Source organism: Macrotis lagotis, chromosome X (assembly GCF_037893015.1).
Source record: "Macrotis lagotis isolate mMagLag1 chromosome X, bilby.v1.9.chrom.fasta, whole genome shotgun sequence".
NCBI lineage: Eukaryota > Metazoa > Chordata > Mammalia > Peramelemorphia > Peramelidae > Macrotis > Macrotis lagotis.
The window spans coordinates 547,736,247-547,755,897 of record NC_133666.1 but is presented as its reverse complement, the minus strand read 5'-3'; the positions used below and the strand labels follow the sequence as shown (position 1 = coordinate 547,755,897).

The window sequence follows — 19,651 nt, the reverse complement described above, 5'->3', positions numbered from 1 at the left end:
ATATATATATACATATACATGTATACACACATGTATATGCATGTATGCTTAACCTCCCCTTCTTCCTCCCTTGCACTTCTATTAAATGAGACTTCTCTTAGAAAGAAGAGGGGAGGGGCAGCTAGGTAGCACAGGGGATAGAGCACTGGCCCTGGAGTCAGGAGGACCTGAGTTCAAACAAGACTCAGACATTTAATAATTATCTGTGTGACCCTGGGCAAGTCACTGAACATCACAGCCTTGTAAAAATTAAAAAAATGAAGAGGAATACAGAATTTTTTTCATTTAAATTAGCATTACAAAAATTGGAATTGATGTAGAGAATCTGTAAGGAAGCTGAAACACATCTTTAAGTCACTTCCTGTGTGTCTGAAGACAGAGAGTGATATTGTATATCTCTCTGTCTTCAATAACGATCTTTATATTTTTACCATGTTTGGCAGCAAATGTGCTCTTGAGGAGAAAAGGGAGCCATCTTGTTAAGTATAAGTCAATAGACTTGAAAATGAAAATAATTAGAAAATATGGAGGACAAAAATTGTCATCAATAATGTGTGAAAAACCTTGTAGTAATGACTAATTGCCATAGTGAAGAATGCTATCCAGGTAAAGGAGCACCAAAAGGCAGTCCTTCAAAGACAAGGTGCTTTTCCAGAAATGGAGAAACTATTAACTCTGTAGATAGAAGACTAGACTCAAAAGAATTTCTTTTAAGTCTGATAACAATTCAAGCCTAGACTCAAAGCCTCTTTGAAGACATGAAGGACCACAGGTATTTAAAGCTAGCAGTGCTTGGTTTGCATGATTTACAAATCATGCAAGATTTTATAATGTGCAAATGCCAGGGGAGGATTCTAATACAGTCCCTGAAGCAGAAAAGAAGTTCCCAAAGTTCTTGCAAAAAGTAACAGATGGTCTCTACTTTTTGGAGCAAATCTTCAATGTAGAAGAAACCAACTTAAAAAAAAACTCACCAAAAAATAGTGATAATATTTTATAATAAAATGTGATCTCAAATCTGCATCTCAGTGGAGGAAAAAATTAAGTCAGGAGTAAAAGTTTGGAAAAATAGTTAACCCTTTTGCTTGGAGGAATGCATCTGGGACATAAAAATAAAAAATTAAAACCTATTCTTGCACACCACTCAGGAAATCCCAGAGCACTGAAAGGAAATCAGCAAGGCAACATTATCTGTATATTATTTTGCTAATCTTTAGGCATCTTTGAACAATGGTTTTGATAGTGACATTCCTTTCAAAATTCTATTTATCTTGGATAACTGCCTCAGATCACCTTCTTCACCTGAATGTTTTTTATTTTTATTATTATTTTTTTTTAGTTTTTGCAAGGCAAATGGGGTTAAGTGGCTTGCCCAAGGCCACACAGCTAGGTAATTACTAAGTGTTTGAGGCTGGATTTGAACTCAGGTACTCCTGACTTCAGGGCCCGTGCACTATGCCACCTAGCTGCCCCACCTGAATGTTTTTAATGACCTGCCCTAAATACTACCTAATTTTTATAATCTGTAGATCAGAGTGATTGTGAATTTCAAGATGTATTATTTATATTCTACATTTGCACAGGCAACTACAGCTTTGGATGCAAACAAGGACTTGACATTGAGAAATTTCTGGAAGTCCTATAATATTTACCATGCAATCTGGAATATTGCTTAGGTATAGGAAGATGTGACAAATATGTATGAAGAATTGGGAAAAATGCATGTAGTTTGTTTCTGATTTTTGTGGATTTGACAAAGATGAAAAGTTGGAAGAAGTGAGTTAAAAGACTGTAAAATTAGCACAAGAATTGGAGTTAGAAGAGCGTAAGAATGATGTGGAGAAATTGTTTGAGTCTCTTGGAGGAGAACTGCAGAATGAGGATATGATAGAGCTGCTGGCTGCTGAAGATGAAAGCGAAGCTTTGTAACCTAAAGTTGAACCAAAAAGGTTTATCAAGGAAACAATTGGCAGAGCATTTTATCATTCAAGTGAATTTTTCTTCTTATTTCAAAAAGATGGATTCAAATACTTTAGGATTTTTTTTAAGAGTTCAAAGATAAGGTTGAAGATAACATTTCTTGATACCCTCAGATCTATGAAGGAAAAAAAAGAATCAGTCTAAAGATCTCTTGATATTTTCATAACAAAAAGTTGCCCAGACAGACACCAGTGATAGAGAGCAGGTGCAATGGGCAGGAAAGGGGTAACATACTTCTACACACCTATGTTAACTTTAATGTGTGTAAACTTTTATCATTGATGTTACCTTTCATTTCATAATTCTGGTTACTATCATGGTACAACATTTACTATGCATTTGAGTATATTTTATAACTTGTGAAAAGATATTTTGTGTATACCTTTGCTATATTGGCTGTGAAGTGGGTGGGTGGGTAGGAGCAAACTGCATTATGCAAAAATCACTTTAAGAGGTTTATGGAACAGTTCATTTAAAGTGAGAACTATTTGTCTATATTAACAAACAGCCAGAATGACAAGCTGAATCCACAAATGTAGTCCCTGACCTCAAACTAATTCTATCAACCTCTATGTAATCTCACCTGATCTACCCACAACTGAACTACCCAAGGTCTGCTTAGATCTTTCACCACTGACTCTTGAAATCCCTAGCTTCCTTTAAAACTCAATTTGTGCTCTCTTAAGGAAAAGTCTTTTCAGATACCCTAGTTTCCATGGCTTACTCTGTCCTTAAATTTTCATTTATATGTTATATACAGTTTACATGTTATATATGTGGGATGTGAGCTCCTTAAGAATACAAACTGATTTTTGATTTGTCTTTGAATCTCCAGTACTTACTAGTAGTAGTAGTACTACTATTAGTAGGTACTTAATAGAGTTTGTTGAATCGGTATTATTTGTAGAAATTACCATCCTTATACATCATCAGGTTACCCAGAATAACATATAATTTGAATAAAGCCCACGTCTTGGGTCCTAATTTAATGTCTAAGTTTTCATTTTTTCAGAAAAATATTAAGATTTGGGATTATGGAAGGAAGGCAGCTATATGGAAGCCTCTTTTGGAATGTATGTTCTGCTGTGCTGAGATAGAAGATTAGAGGAAAAGAAGTTACCAGTTAGCCAGTTGTCTGCCTCAGGGCCAAAGAGGTATGATGATTGGTTTTTTTTTTTGATGATTGTTTTTTCATGCAAGGCAAATGGGGTTAAGTAGCTTGCCTAAGGCCACACAGCCAGGTAATTATTGTGTATGAGGCCTGATCTGACCTGCTGCCCTGATGATTGTTTTTTTTAAAGCTAGGTTTGATGAGGATGATCTCTCATTTTTACTTCATTTCTGAGGTGACTAGATCCTGTACTCTTTAGGTGCAAGGTGCTCCCCACAAGATGGGTGCTGGTGCAAATGCTCCCAATTTGTTGTATCTTATGCAGGTTTCTGTTTTTGGAGAGGTTGGTCTGGGGTGAAGGCTACTGCCAAGTCTGGTTTGGCATGGTCAATGAGGTCATATTCTCAGCATGTGAAACAAGGAGCATTCAGACTTTAAGACCTAAGGAGTATCTTCTATATATACAAGCAGGTAATTGTGTTTCAATTAGATCTGGAAATTAATACCATTAATTTTTCAGTTCAAAACTTATTCTTAAGAACCAACAAACCAGAATGCTAGAATTTGAATGGAAAGAGGCAGACAGAGACAGAGAGAGACAGCGAGATGGAGACAGAGAGACAAAGAATCTTTCAATTAAGATAAACTAAGCTAGTGAGATGGCAATAAAAACAGCACATTCCATAAACATATTTGTTGGCTGATTTATTTGGTCTTAAATAAGTAAAACTTTTTTCCAAGACTGAAAACTTGACCTCAAGTATACTTTAGTTGTTCCTGAACCTGACAGGTTGAAATAATGAAAACCTAGAGGAGACAACATTCTGGAATAGTTTGAGTAGACAGGCTGGTAAAGATAGACAGCAAACATTCTGATGGTATTTCTGTCTGTTACCTCCTTAAGGACTCATCCCACTAAGCTTCAACTCTATTTAAAAATAAGTGAAATGGGTGGGGGGTGGCTAGGTGGTGTAGTGGATAAAGCACTGGCCTTGGAGTCAGGAGTACCTGGGTTCAAATCTGGTCTCAGACATTTAATAATTACCTAGCTGTGTGGCCTTGGGCAAGCCACTTAACCCCGTTTGCCTTACAAAAAAAAAACCCTAAAAAAATAAAATAAATGAAATTAAAAATAAAAACCTTATTCTTTATTATTCTATTGTCAATAAAAATTCATTAGGGAGAATGTACAGTGGACTTAGGAGATGTCTAAGCCTTGTATATTCGTAAGATATGTAGACTGTACAACATCAGATTGTGTATATTTTATTCATTTAATATTTGTTGAATTAAATCTTTTTTTTTAAGCTTTTGCAAGGCAAATGGGATTAAGTGGCTTGCCCAAGGCCACACAGCTAGGTAATTATTAAGTGTCTGAGACCAGATTTGAACCCAGGTACTCCTGACTCCAGGGCCTGTGCTCTATCCACTGCGCCATCTAGCGGCCCCTGAATTAAATCTTTTTTTAAACACTAGAATTTTATTATGGAGAAGTCTGATCTACTTGGTTCTGTTAGACAAATTTGCAATTTCTTCTTGTTTGACCCTATTTAATCTTATTAATATAATTTCAAAATGTGAAGGGGAATAATAATATAAAGATTATGGGGGGGGTGTGTCCTCCCTGACCCAATGCAGTGGCAACTACAGGGAGGGGAAATAATAGCAGATAAATGCACAATGGGAAGAACCTGAGTTTAACTTCTATTAATAAAATCCAGAGGATAAAGTAAAAAGGAATTCAAGCTTCCTTCAACCTTCACGTATCCTTTCAAACTAGTCACTCTCAATCCTTCTCACTTTATTCTTGGACCTTTGTTGGTGCTAACAAATCTTTTAGGCTTTCAATATGTGGGGTTAATAATGTCTGGCTCAGCAATATTAATGCATCTTATTTTCACTAATGTTTTTGTATATTTAGCCAACCTTGGTGGTTTGTAAAAAAGTTTAACTTAACATATTTATTATGTATGCAAAGTGATAAATGTAAAGTGAATTACTTATCAGAGTTCTGAGCCAATCAAATGCATTTAATGCTAGACTTTAGGGGACGAAAAGATCAGGATCTATCAAAAAGAGAATAGGATTGCTACCAAGATGTCCAGAACATCACTTAGACTCACCTAAAGGGTTTAAAATTTTATCATATGACATATAGCCAAGCCTTGGACAAATTTCAGGAGTGTGAAAATAGAAGAGACTCGGAGTTGCCTTTGGAAGAAACCCCTGAAGCAGGGAAGGAGAGGGATTTATCTCTTTCTCTTAGTACTAGTCACAAAACTAATGAGTAGTTTCCCTACTGGATCAATAAGGGAGACTGCTTATTATCAGGGAAAACCATGGCAGCTAGGAGGCACAATGGATAGAGTGCTGAGTCTGAAATCAGGAAGACACCTCTTCCTCAGTTCAAATCTAGCTTGTGTGACCCTGGGCTAGTCACTTAGTCTTGTTTGCCTCCATTTCTTCATCTGGACAATGACTTGGTAAAGGAAATGGCAAAACATTCCAATATTTTTGCCAAGAAATGGAAAATGAATCAAAACAGGAACTCCAACATACTCCAAATAGACAGACACACAGAGATAATCACTTAAAAGTGGAAGCGATTCAAGGATTGTGATCACCGGTAGCAAAAGGGAGAAAAGATTCTAGGAACCTAGCTGAACCACCTGCCTGGCACAGATATTAAACCTAAGGGGAACTTCATGAGGGACTCTGAAGAGAGATTTCCAAGTCCTGCAATATCAAGAGCTACCAATGGCCTTTGCTACACCTGTACCTTATATATATATATATATATATATATATATATATATATATTTATGTATATGTACACCTCCCTACTCCTATAGTCTAATTCTCAGTCCATATGGACAATGTGTGCACTTGTAGTAGAGAGTACCCCAGGTTTATAGGGCTGCTGAGTAACTACTGTTATTTCTGTGCCATCTTAATTAAATGCCCTTAAGTAAGGGCTGATTGTGTCTACTGGAGAGTCATTAAAGGAAAGTACAGTAAGAGTGTAAGTATGTGTTTTCCCCAATGTAAAAGAAGAACCCAAGTAGCAGCTGCTTTCTGGTACCTAATCTGTAAGTATAAGTACAAAATGGAGGAATGGTAAGCCATAGAGAGTGTGACATTTGACAACATGAATATCAGCACATGACATTTTATGACATTAATATCAGGGCTGGAATAATTCCACTTAGCATAGCACTTCCCTTTTCTATAGTGCTTTAAGGTTTAACAACTTTATTCACAGCAATCCTGACAGGTAGTGTAAATATGCACTTCACAGATAAAGAAAATGAGCCTCACAAAATATATCATTAAGCATTTCAAAGTAGGAACATCAAAATTTAAAAATTTTAAATGACTGTTAGTTCCAAAAACAACTATGATTATAATCAAATAATGGCTTCAAATAATTAACAGAAGAAAGCAGGAAGATAAATTAAAACACAGATTTTTGTTTCCAGGCTCAAATGCTGAAATTGTAGGTATGCAAAGTGCTAGACATTGGTTAACAGGACATAACTGTCTTCTTTTGAGGAGATTAGTACTAATCAGAGTTACTGTGACAGGGCAACTTCATAAAGACTAACATTTTTTGATAGCATAGTGCCAACTAAGTCATAGAAGCAAGTTCTAGGGTTATATAATTCAGAACAGGAAAGGCAGGTTTTAGAATAGCAGAAAAAAGCCCAGGGAGGTGAAATAACTTTCTCATCCAGGGTCATAGTGTCCTAGTTAGGATTCCATCCTTGATACTGTGCTCTAAAGTTTGGGCTCTTTTATAATCCCTCAATTCTATAAGTCCCTGCCCTCGAGGATCATACAATTTAATAGAGGGACTGCCAAGTAAACAAATATTTATTACAGGTAGCAGGGTGACAGGCAAAGGAGAAACCTAGATGACTCCATGAAAGTTCCTCCTCATTGAGGATGTAGAGTTTCAAAGCTCAAATAGGTTTCATAGAAGAGATAGCATCTGAGCTGAACCTTGAAACTTAGGGTTTAAACAAAAATCTGGACAGAATACTGAATTCTAAGGGAAGGCCTCCAGAAAGGTCAAGTCAGTCAACAAATAAACATACATTAATTGCTTTAATCTGGGAGGTGAAGACCCTCATATCTTGGCCATTTCTGGTCAAGGGAGAAATAACTGTTATTTACATTCAGAGTCAGTCCAGAGCAAACTTTTTTTTTTTGATTATGTAAAAGAGGCCATTTTTTGCTTCATTTCTTTCTTACCAGCTTTAATCACTGAATGGGAGTTGCCTCAGTCAAACTGAGATCTTTTAAAGACTTTAGCTTAAATTTAAAACAACTCATATCTATCAGATTGGTTAAGATGAAAAAAAGGAAAATGATAAATGTTGAAGGGGATGTGGGAAAATTGGAACAATATTACACTGTTGGTGCAGGTGTGAAGTGATCCAACCATTTTGGAGACAAAGGGCTATAAAACTGTGCATACCCTTTGATCCAGCAATACCACTACTGGGTCTGTATTCCAAAGAGATTATTAAAAAGGGGAAAGAATCCTCAGACACAAAATATTTATAGCAGCTCTTTTTGTGGTGTCAAAGAACTGGAAGTTGAGGGGATGCTCAACAATTAGTGAACGGTTGAACATGTATATGAATGTGATGGAATATTATGGTTCTGAAAGAAATCATGAGTAGGTGGATTTCAGAAAACCTGAAAAGATGTTCATGAACTGATGCTGAGAGAAGTGAGCAAGAGAAGGAAGATATTAACAGCAACACTGTATGATAGTCAACTACTATGACAAACTTAGTCTTCTAGACAATATGGTGATCAAAGTTAAGTCCAAAAGACTTGTGATATACGTAGCTGTGTGGCCTTGGGCAAGCCACTTAACCCCGTTCTAAAAAAAAAAAAAGACTTGTGATGAAAAATGCCATCCACATACAGAGAAAGGAGGACTATGGAGTCTGAATGCTGACCAAAGTATACTATTTTCCACTTTTTTTTTATTTTAGGTTTTTTGCAGAGCAATGGAGTTAAGTGGCTTGCCCAAGGCCACACAGCTAGGTAATTATTAAGTGTCTGAGGCTGGATTTGAACTCAGGTGCTCCTGACTTCAGGGCTGTATCCACTGTACCACCTAGCCACTCCTATTTTCACTTTTAAAAATTTGTTTTTCCTTTCTCATTTTTTTTATTTTTTTCTTTCTCATTTTTTTAACCCTTTTGTTCTGATTCTTCTTTCACAACATGATTAATATGGAAAAGATGATGTTTTATCTTTCATTCTCTAAGAAGACCATGACATCAGGGAGGTGATGTTACATAATAAAGCAAGTGAAGGGGTGCTCTATTAAGTCTCTAGCCTCACTTTCTCCTCAGGAAACATCTGTGTCCAGTGGTCAGATATGAATCCAAGTTCACACAGCTAGTAAGTGTCAAGTGTTGGAGGCCAAATTTGAACTCAAGTCCTCCTGACTCCAGGGCTGGTGCTCTGAGATTCACTATACCCCTGAGCTGATTACTACTTGTCATGATTTTCTTAGAGAACAAAGAACAAACATCATCAATATGGAAATATATATAACATGATTATACTTGGGAAGAGGCAGGGAAGATGGGGGAGGGGAGAAAAATGTGGAACTCAAAATTTTGTTGAAAATTATCTTTAAATGTAAGTAGGGGAAAATACATAGAAAAAAGAAAAGCAAAAAAAAAATGAAAATATTAGCTTAAAAAGATAGCATCCAGGTTCCCAAGAGACAGAGTAGATATAAAACTGTGTCAAGAAGCCCTAGTCCAAATTTCACTTTTGATATAAGCTGGTCTGTGTGGTTCTGGGCAAATCATGAATTACCCAGGGTCTCAAATAAAGCTCTAAATGGTTTATTTTAACCCTGCACTTCTGAGTTCTCCACCAGAGTCTATTCAGGAATCTCCTAATCCTGAAAAATCACAACAGTGCCAGAAGCCATACCTCATTAGCACTTCTATTTTGTTTTGGAGACCTCTGTCCATAGGTAAGATATCTTTTCATATCCCACCTGGTTGCACTTCTTTAGATTGCTCCATCATGTCCCATTCTTGCTGTCCCCTAAACCCATTTTCAATTCACTTTTTATATTTTTTCCCCTACCAGATTATAGATTCCTCAAGGGCAAGCCTATCTTTTTCTTTCCTCTTCTGTACTAGATTTGCAGTAGGGTGGGGAGTATGTGGTTCTTCAGAAGGGATAGTGTCCCAACAAATTTGGTCTCCTCACCCCTTAACCCTCCACCCCACAAAAAAGAAATACAAACTACTAAAGGACTTTGAATAGAGAAATAATATGGGCAGCTAGTTGGGGCAGGGGATAGAGAGCCTGACCTGAAGTCAAAAAACCCATTAATTTCAAATTCTGAGTTCAAATCCTCATGCACTTTCTAGTTGTCTGACCCTGGACAATTCACTTAACTGTTTACCTGAGTTTGCTTATCTAATAAACCACTCAAGTCTCTTTGCCAAGAAAACCCCAGAGTCAGGCAGAGTTGGCCATGACTGAACACAAATGGACAGATCAGGTTGACCTGGCATCTTATTGGAAGCAATCACGTTGGTGTCACTTAATGAAATCTCTTCAGCTGATCTAGAAATAGCAACAGAGACTGGAAAGACAGGCAACTGAGAACAAGAATTTCCATGTGGTTCCAAGTTCTTCCTGCCATTCAGATTTAGACAGAAAAGCCTAGTCAGTAAGTGAAAACCAGATTTGCTTTCACAAGGTTTAATTCATACTAAATTAAAATGAATGCCAACCGGATGTTCCGTTTTGCAGGGCAAGAAAAGAAAACTGAATTTTAGCACAAAAATTAGTTTTAATTTAGCAAAAGATTAGTTTTGAATTTGCTGAGTGAAGTGAACAAGATGAATATAGCTCAAATGAATATGCACTTATGGTATCAGAACAAAGGGGAAGCGTAGGTGTCAAAACTGGGCTAAAAAAAAGGGGGTGGTAGGGGCGGTGTAGTGGATAAAGCACCGGCCCTGGCGTCCAGGAGTACCCGGGTTCAAATCCTGTCTCAGACACTTAATTATTACCTAGCTGTGTGGCCTTGGGCAAGCCACTTAACCCCATCCTAAAAAAAAAAAGGGGGGGGGGTGGAATAAGTGTTTTAGTTAAAGGAAAGTCAGGTTATAAAGTGAATAGGAGAGCCGAAGGAAAAAAAAAAAGCAAGTCATAGCAGTTCGATCCAGGGATGGGGCACCTTATGAGAATCAGGTTTTGGGGGTGGGGGCGCTATGGAATAGAAAGTGCTCCTGCAACGAGCTCTGAGGGCTGGGAAGTGAACTTGACCTGGCACGTCCTTTTTTCCCTTTTTTATGTTTTTGCAAGGCAGTGGGGTCAAGTGGCTCGCCCAAGGCCACAGCTGGGTCATGGTTACGAGTCTGAGGCCGGGTTTGGACTCGGGTCCTCCTGGCTCCAGGGCCCGGGCTCTACCCACTGTGCCACCCAGCCGCCCCCCCAATCTGTGCCCGCCCCTGCCCGCCGTGCCTCCTCTGCTGTATTAAGGCTGGGCGCCCCGCTCGGAATCCCGACGGTTCAGGGATGAGGGCGCCCCCCGCGCTCACCCCGCGGCTCTTGGGGGGCGCGGCCCACTCTGCCCGCCCCGAGGCCGCGCCCCTTAGCCCTGCCTCCTCCCTCCGGGGCACGATGTCGCAAAGGGCCACCCCGCCATGCCTGCTCCTCCCTCTGCCCCGCGCCCACCCGCTCCTACTTGGAAACGCATCAAATATTTAAAGCCAACCCATTACATTGAAATACAATTCTCAAGCTCTTTAAAAAGCAAATTATATCGAAATACAATTCTCAAGATACTTTAAAAACCTCTAGAGGAGTTTAAGTGAAACTAGAGTCTAAAATGAGGAACGGTTTCATAAAAAAGAGGGCAAAAATGAAACAAAATGCCACCCCGCCCACCTCCCTGCCGCCAACCGACTCACACATGCGCAGTAATCACGCCGGAGCCAAGCTGCTGAAAGCGAAAACAAAACAAAACGCCCTGCGGGCGCTGCCCAAGACGCATGCGCCTGAGACGGCTTTACGCTTGCGCAATGCGAGGCTGGCCGCTGATTGGCTGAGCGCTGGGCGGGCGGCCGTGTCGGCGGGACGTTTGAGTCTCCGCTGGGCTGAGGCGAGTGTGGCGGCGGTCGTCGGGCTCGGTTTGCCCCGGGGCTTGTGCTCCTCCTCGGTGAGTCCCCGATGGGCGGTGGGCAGGCCTCGGAGGCCTATGAGGGATAGAGGAGCGCCGGGTTCTGGGTTGTGTGGAAGAGAGGGCGGATGGTGGGGTGGGAGTGGGCAGGCCCAGCCCACGGGCTCCTCCCCCAGATCCCGGAGCACCCGACTGCTCGCTGACCCATCTACTGTCCGCGCGACCTTCTATCTGTCTTTATCTGTTTATCCATTTATTTATATATTACTTATATATATATATATATATATATATATATATATATGTTTTCCATTTGTCCATTTATCCATATCCATTTTCCCATATCGACCCCATTTACCCATTCATCCATTCCTCTATCAATTTATTCTGTCATTCACTTATCTATCCATTCGTATCTATTCATCATTCATCCATCTCCAGTCCTGATTTTTATATCAGGTCACCGGATCCACCTGACTTTGGAGGAGAAAGTGAGCCCCGTGACCTGCCACAGCACCCCCTCACTCAGGTCCAGTTCCTGCGAGTGTCACGACATCATCTGCTTGATATTATGCTCCTTTTCTAGAAGCATAAGCATCATCTATCTATACATTCATATCTGTATGTTTTTTTTTTTAGGTTTTTGCAAGGCAAACAGGGTTAAGTGGCTTGCCCAAGGCCACACAGCTAGGTAATTATTAAGTGTCAGGTACTCCTGACTCCAGGGCCATTACGCCACCTAGCCGCCCCTGTATCTGTATGTTTCTCATAGCTATCCTTCTATTTATCTCATCATGCCTATCTAGCCATTCATTTTTCTATCCTTTTACATCTATCTATCATCCTTTCTAATATGGTTATTACCATGTTCTCTCCATTACATCATAAGCTTTTTGAGGGCAGGAACTGTTTTATTACTATTATTCTTATCCTCAGTGCTTAGCTCAGAATGAGGGACATAATAAATGCTTAATAGAGGAAGAGAACTCTGCACTTGAAATCTTCATTTATTCCCTCAGATACTTGCTAGCCTAGTGACAATATCCAAGTAAATTAAGCTGTTTTAACTCAGTTTCCTCATTTGTGATATAAGGATAAAATAATAATAATAATAATAATGATAATAATAATAGCTCCTCCCTCACAGGGATCAAATGAGATACATATAAAGCACTTTCCAAACCTTAAAGAGAAGTAGCTATTGTTATTACTATTAATTTTATTATTATTTATTATAATTATTAATGAAGTTATTAATAACTGTTGTTGACTGATGGTGCTAAGGATTGCTATAATCATAGAGCCATAATGAAGTAGAGTAGAAGAGTGATTGACCTATTATCTTATCCGTAAGGGGAACTCCCAGGTCAGCATTTTTCACTAACATGGTAAGTTACCTGCATTTTGTAGTTTTCATAGTATTGTCTAGAGCCATGGGGACAAACTCAATTTATGTACTAACTTAGAAAATCAAAAATTAACATTAACTGTGTTGTATTGTATTTTTATTTTGTTAACTATTTCTCAGTTACATTTTAATCTGGTTATGGAGGAGCTTGGCAGGCACAACTTTTTGTTTTTTACATTTTTTTTTTTTTTTTTTGCAAGGCATTGGAGTTAAATGGGCTTGCCCAAGGCCACACAGCTAGGTAATTAGTAAATGTCTGAGGCCCTGACTCCAGGGCTGGTGCTCTATCCACTGTTCCATCTAGCTGCCCCCAGGCAGAACTTTTGATAGCTTTGACCAATAATACTGAGAAGTTAAGTGATCATATAGCCACAGTGGCAGAACTGGGATTCTTGAGCTTAGATCTTCCTGGCTCCTAGTCAAGTCAGCAGGCTTTTATTAAGTGCCTATTATGTTAATTAATAAGCATATATTAAATGCCTACTTTGTGTCAGGTACTAAGGGTTCTTGGCTCATTATTTACTATGGCACTGCAGTGAAAAGTGCATTACTTTTATAGTCAAGTCATATTTAGAATCTTAGCTTTGCAACTTATTAACCTAACTTTGGGCAAATCTCTTAAAAATTCTGTAAATGCAATAAAGGTATACTGAAGTACAGACTCCGTACTAGATCAGTTTTTTAGCAGTGACTGTTAACTGTTACCAAAATGGGTCACTGTGGAAATCCCAGCAAAGTCAGCAACCCCCAGGGAAGAAGGGGAGCCTCTTTATTAACACACAACAAAGAAATAGGTGTTGGCTAGCATAGAGAAAAAGTTGTAGGATTGGGGAAGGAATATTGTTTGGTTATACTGAGAAAGGTGGGCTGGTCTTTAGGTAAGGCTAACCATCCCCCTCTCTAGCAATTAAGGTTTGTCTGGTGGATAGAGCACAATGCTTGTGGTCAGGAACATCTGAGTTCAAATTTAGTCTTAGATATTTACTTGCTGTGTGGCCCTGAACAGGTCACTAACCCTGATTGCTTTAGTTTCCTTATCCAGAAAATGATCTGGAGAAGGAAATGATAAACCACTCCAGTGTATTTGCCCATGAGTGGGATATTCCCTCTTAAGAGTTAATATCCCTAGTGAAGTCCTCTCAGGACAAAAAAATCATCAGAACAAAGACGATATTACTCTTAGACTATTCTTAGAAGAAAGAGGGAGAGAGACCTTGTATTTCAAGCCAGGCACCCTCCCAATTCTGTTGGGGGGGAGGGGGAATAGTGGACTATTTCCGGAGAGACCTTGCATTTTTAGTTTGTACCCTATTTGATGATAAAACTGTCATAAATGGGAGAACAGTAGACTGTTCCCATGAGGAAAAAACCTTGCATTCCAATGAAGCTCATAAGACTCCTCTTGTTTGATGATAAATAGACTGTTACTTCAATAAGATAGTTATAATCCTGAAGGTTATTCTCACCATCTGGATGGTGAGGTAATATTTTATGAAAACCTTTCATTCTTTTCTTTGTTGTTGGGGTAGATTTTCACAGGTAGAATGTAACTCTGAAGACTAACCAATGAGTTGACAGAGAGGGATGATAGGAAGGAGGAGGGGATTGTGTTAGATCATATAATCTTGCTTGACTGTCAATTTGGGACAGCTCCTTGATCTTCACCTTTGTGAGACCTGGAGTACAGAGGCAGAATTGAGGAAGTAAATAGTGCATTTAAGGGCTAGCCTGTACAGAGGCTCAGAGAGAGAGTCAATGATGAGGTATGTGAGGAGCAGCATTGCAGTTTGGCTGGTTTGAAGGATATATGAAGAGGAGAAATGTGTGGTAAGCCTGGTGAAAAGCTTTAAAAGCCCACAAATTTGCATTTGATCCTAGAGGCTTTTTGAGCAGAGGAGGGACATGGTTAGACCTGTGCTTTAAGATAATCACTTAGATATGTGGAGTATGGATTGTAGATGGGGGGGACTTATGGCACTGGTGGCCCTGGGAGTAGAGAGAAGGGAACTTGCAGAGAGATGTGATAAAAAAGACTGACATTATATATTGTTGTGGGAACATTGTATAATGAGTACTGTTTTGAATCTCTTGAGTGTGAGATGGCTGGGACATCAGTTCAAAATGTCTAATAGGCAGTTGGTGATTTGGAATAGTTGTTTAGGGGAGAGACTAGAACTGGAGCAATAGATTTGGAAATAATTTGCTTTGAGTTCATAATTGAAGTCATGGGAACTAATGAAGTCACTGTAAGAGGTAGGAGAAGTAGAAGAGGGCTCAGAACAGACTCTTGGGATGTAGACACAGTGAGGTATTAGGACATAGATGATGAGCCAGCAAAGGAGATTGAGCAGGAGAGACCAGACAGATATTATCTAGAGAGAACATCCACAGGGAGAGATGCTCTATAATGTTAAATGCTTCAAAAGTATTAAAGATATATTGAACTTACTGACTAGAGTGTGGTCTTAGTATGCTATAATAATTTTGGAGGTTTCTGCTGAGATCCCTAATGCTTAGTGGCTCTGAGTAGAATATTCCCTCTTAAGAGTTGGTATGCCTAGTGAAGTCCTCTCAGGGTTAAAAATCATTAAAACAAAGACAATTACCCTTAGACTCTTCTTAGAAGAGGGAGAGAGACCTTGCATTCCCAGTCAGACATCCTCCTGATTCTGCTAGGGAGTGAAACAGTGGACTATTTCCGGAAAGATCTTGCATTGATTCTGTTAGGGAGGGAAATAGTGGAATACTTCCAGAGAAGAGACCTTGCAGTCTTATTTAGCCACCTACTTGATAATAGACTGTGAGAACTGTAGCCTGTCTTCTCTTGTTTGATAAGTAGTAAAGAGATAGTAGAGTTCCTTAGAGGACCTTGCATACTCAGACATTAATTCAACAGAAGGTCATTAGAAATTTTCTGATACCCTTGCCATCTGGATGGTGAGGTAATATTTTATGAAAACCTTTTATTCTTCTCTTTGTTGAGGTAGATTTTTCGTGTAAAGATTGTACTTCTGAAAACCTTAACCCATCAGGTTGGAAGAGAGGGGGGCTAGGGAGGGAGGAATCCTGCTAGGCTATATGATCTTGCTTGACTGTCACCTTGGGGCAGTTCCTTGATCTTCACTACCTTTTTGAAACTTGGAGTATGCCCCTTTCTCCAGAAAAGCCAAAATAAACTTTCCTTTTTGCTAAGAGGAGTCTCTCTATTTTTTTTAAGTGGATTTTTATCCCACACAGCTCCTTAACTGTAGAATGGGTCATCATCTTCCTGTGCTGTTGGTCATACTAGAAAGTAAAGAGGCATCTTTTAAAGTCCTTTCTTCCTTCTTCATTCATCCCTCTGTGTGGGATAAAAATCTATTTCAAAAAATATAGACACTCCTCTGGGCAAAAAAGTTAATTTTGGCTTTTCTCGAGAAAAGGGCATACTCCAAGTCTCATAAAGGTAGTGAAGATCAAGGAGCTACCCAGAATTGACAGTTAAGCAAGATTATATGACTTAATGCGATCCTCTCCTCCTCCCCATCATCCTTCTCTGTTGACTGGTTAATCTTCAGAGTTACATTCTACTTGTGAAAATCTACCTCAGCAATAAAGCAAAGAATGAAAGGTTTTCATAAAAATATTACCTCACCATCCAGATGGTGAGAATAACTTTCAGGAGTATTATTGAAGTAATGTTACTTGTCTTGGAATGCAAGGTCTGGGAACAGTCTGCTATCTTCCCATTCAGTGCTTATAATCAAATGAGAGGAGGCTTTTGAGCTTCTTTGGAATGTGAGATTTTTCTCATAGAAAAAAGTTTGCTATCCTTCTAGTAGTCAGTAAAAGTAGTCTTATCAAAAGTAAGGAGAGTGTGCCACCTGTTTGGAAGACAAGTGGTTTTTTCTAGAAATATTTTAAGAATAATAGTTCTTTCTTTAATATTTCTTAACCCTGAGAGAAAGAGGAATATTAACCCTGAAATTGTTTTATTGGGAATATTCCACTCTCTTCCCTCCCCTCCTTCCTTCCTTCTCATTTTTCCAGGTATTTATTTAATAATTTCAAAATTTTATTTTATTGTTTTTAAAATTTTGAGCTTTAACAGAAAAAGCTCCCAAACCACATGTATTCTATTTCCAAAGTAGAATACTAAGGATTGTATATAAAACCACCAATCTATCTATATTCTTTACCTCTTGCTCTTAAAAGAGCACATTATAAATTCAGCTCATTACTTTTAAATCTATCCTCTTTGTATTTCCTTCTGAAGAACTCATTTGTGCATTTAAAAAAAAATTCATCATCTCCCTTATTTTTCTTTTCTTCTTTTGGCCTCATTGTTGCTATCCTTCTTCTATCCCCCTCTGCCCTATTAAAAATAGAAAAAAAAGCCTCCTATCTTTTAAACAAATGAAAATTTTTAAGCAAAGCATATCTGTGGCCATTTCCAAAAATATATGTCTCCTTTTGTATTTTGAGTTCATTACCACTCTGTCAGGTAGTGAATGATATATTTCATCATAGACCATCTGGAGATATGATTGGTTGTAGCTTTCATTAGCATTCTTAAGTCTTTCAAAATAATTTTTCTTTACAAAGTTATGGTCATTGTATAAAATGTTTTCCTAGGGAGGCTTACTTTACTGTATTAGTTACTATTTCCCCAGTAATCTTTAAAATCATCTTAGTAATTTCTTGTGCATAACTATTTTATTGCATTCATAATATTCAGCTACTTCTCAATTTATGAATAGTCCCTTGGGTTCTAGTTCTTTTCTTTTTTTTTCCTTTCCCTTTTTAACCCCTGTTTCTGGATCAAGAAGTTTGTTTTGCTTGCAACTCTTCTCATGATATTTTATCCTCCTTTAATCTTTCCCTTCTTGTTTAATGTATTTTTATATCAAACTCTGTGTGAGTGTGTATCTGTGTCTGTGCTTCTTTGCTTGTTTGTGTGTATTCAACTTTTCTTTATCTGGTTTAGATAGGAGTGATAGTCATCTGATATTTGTCTCCTCCCTGCTCCTTCCTTTCCTTGCTTGTATACTTCTTACACACTCCATTTAGGAGAAATAGTAAATTCTGTCCCCTATTAATTTTTTCTATACCATTTTATACTTTTTATCCTTTTCCCATTAAAAGCCCTCAGAAGAGAAACAGTCTACCTCCAGGACCTCTGCTTTCTTATATAATTCCTTCAATATCCTTTAAAAACATCAAAATTCTGAAGAGGCACAGAGAATCCCTTCCAATGGTTCAAAAATAAATTTACTTTTCTAGGTTACTTTTGGCTCTTATCTTTCATTTCAGAGTTCTTATTGAGCCCCTACTCAATAGGAATACTTGAAAAGCCTAAAAGTCTATTTTTTTCCCCATTGGCTTTTATGTAGTTTTTATGGGTAGCTTATTTTTGGTGGTAAATCCAATTTTTTTTTTCTTTTGTGGAATCCTCTTCTGGCTTAAGAAGCTGTCAGGTTTTGTGCGATTTTTGGTACTTGGTACTCAAGGCATTGCCACTGCTTTTTTCATGCTTAAAATATTTTTTCATTTATGTGGAAACTCTGGAGCTGATGTGGAAAGCTCTGGAGCTTTTTCTTTTGAGGTTTCTTTTAAGCTTAGGAGTTGATTGGTGGTTTTTCTTCTATTTTCACTTTGCTCTGTGGTTCTCTTAGGTTTGGATAGTTTTCATTTATGCTTTCTTGGACTATAGTGTGCAAGCTTTTTTTTTTTTTTAAATCTAGGCTTTCAGGGAATCTGATGATTTTTACATTAAATATCTTTTTCTCTTGTTTTCCAAGTCATTGTTTTTGATATTAGATGGCTTATGTTTTATCATATTTTTCCATTCTTTTGATTTTTGTTTTTTATTGTTTCAAGGAGTTCTCATTTTCAGGGAGTTTCTTTCTTGGATAAGAATTACCACTTTATCTTGTAAGCTTTTTAGTCTCATTCCATTTCTTTCCACCAGAGTTTTTGTTGCATTTTTTTCATTTCTTGCTTTATTGCTTTTTTGTTGTCATGTAATACTTGTGGATTTTTTTCCTTTGAATCTCTGCTTTTAGTTGTAAAGTTATTGCCTCCTGGTTGGATGTTTGTCTGTCTTTGCATCTATTATAATTCTTTTCAGTGCTATGTCTTCTGCTTGCTCATCTTTTTTTTTTATTTTTATATTGTATTTTATTTTCCCCCAAGTACATGTAAGAATAATTTTAACATTCATTTTAATTCATCCTTCCCACCACCCAATATTGAGAAAAAAGCAATTAGATATAGGCTACACATGTGTAGTGATGCAAAACCTTTCTGTAATTGTCATGTTGTTAAAGAAAATATAGACCCCCCCTCAAAAAAACCCTTAAGAAAAATAAAGTAAAAAAAAAGTATGATTCAATCTGTATTCAGACACCATCAGTTCTTTCTCTGGGATTGGATAGCATTTTTCATCACGATTACTTCAGAATTATCTTGGATCATTGTATTGCTGAGAATAGCTAGCTAAGTCATTCACAGCTGATCGTCTTACAATGATACTGCTGTAACTTTGTACATGGTATTTTTCATTTAGCATCAGCTCACGAAAATCTTTCCAGGTTTTTCTGAGAGTATCCTGCTCATCATTTTTATAACAGTTGTATTCCATCACAACCACATAAGACAACTTGTTCAACTATTCTCCAGTTGATGGATTATCACCTCAGTTTCCAATTCTTTGCCACCAGAAAAGAACTGTTATAAATATTTTTGTGCATATAGTCCTTTTTTTTTTTTTTTGGTCTCTTTGGATTCAGATCTAGTAGTAGTAGTAATATTGCTAGGTGAAAGAATACACGTTGTCGGGGTGGCTAGGTGGCATAGTGGATAAAGCACCGGCCTTGGAGTCAGGAGTACCTGGGTTCAAATCCGGTCTCAGACACTTAATAATTACCTAGCTGTGTGGCCTTGGGCAAGCCACTTAACCCCATTTGCCTTGCAAAAACCTAAAAAAAAA

General features: G+C 38.1%; 1 protein-coding gene across 2 annotated transcripts in view; it reads left to right on the top strand.

Annotated features, from left to right (window-relative positions):
• The first annotated feature begins 11,211 nt into the window (after positions 1 to 11,211).
• Positions 11,212 to 19,651, top strand: part of RAD54B (RAD54 homolog B) — a 121,708-nt gene continuing 113,268 nt past the window's right edge. For both annotated transcript variants that reach the window (XM_074200226.1, XM_074200228.1), the window contains exon 1: positions 11,212 to 11,312. The gene's annotated coding sequence lies outside the window, so the exon portion shown is untranslated. The remainder of the gene's footprint in view (positions 11,313 to 19,651) is intronic.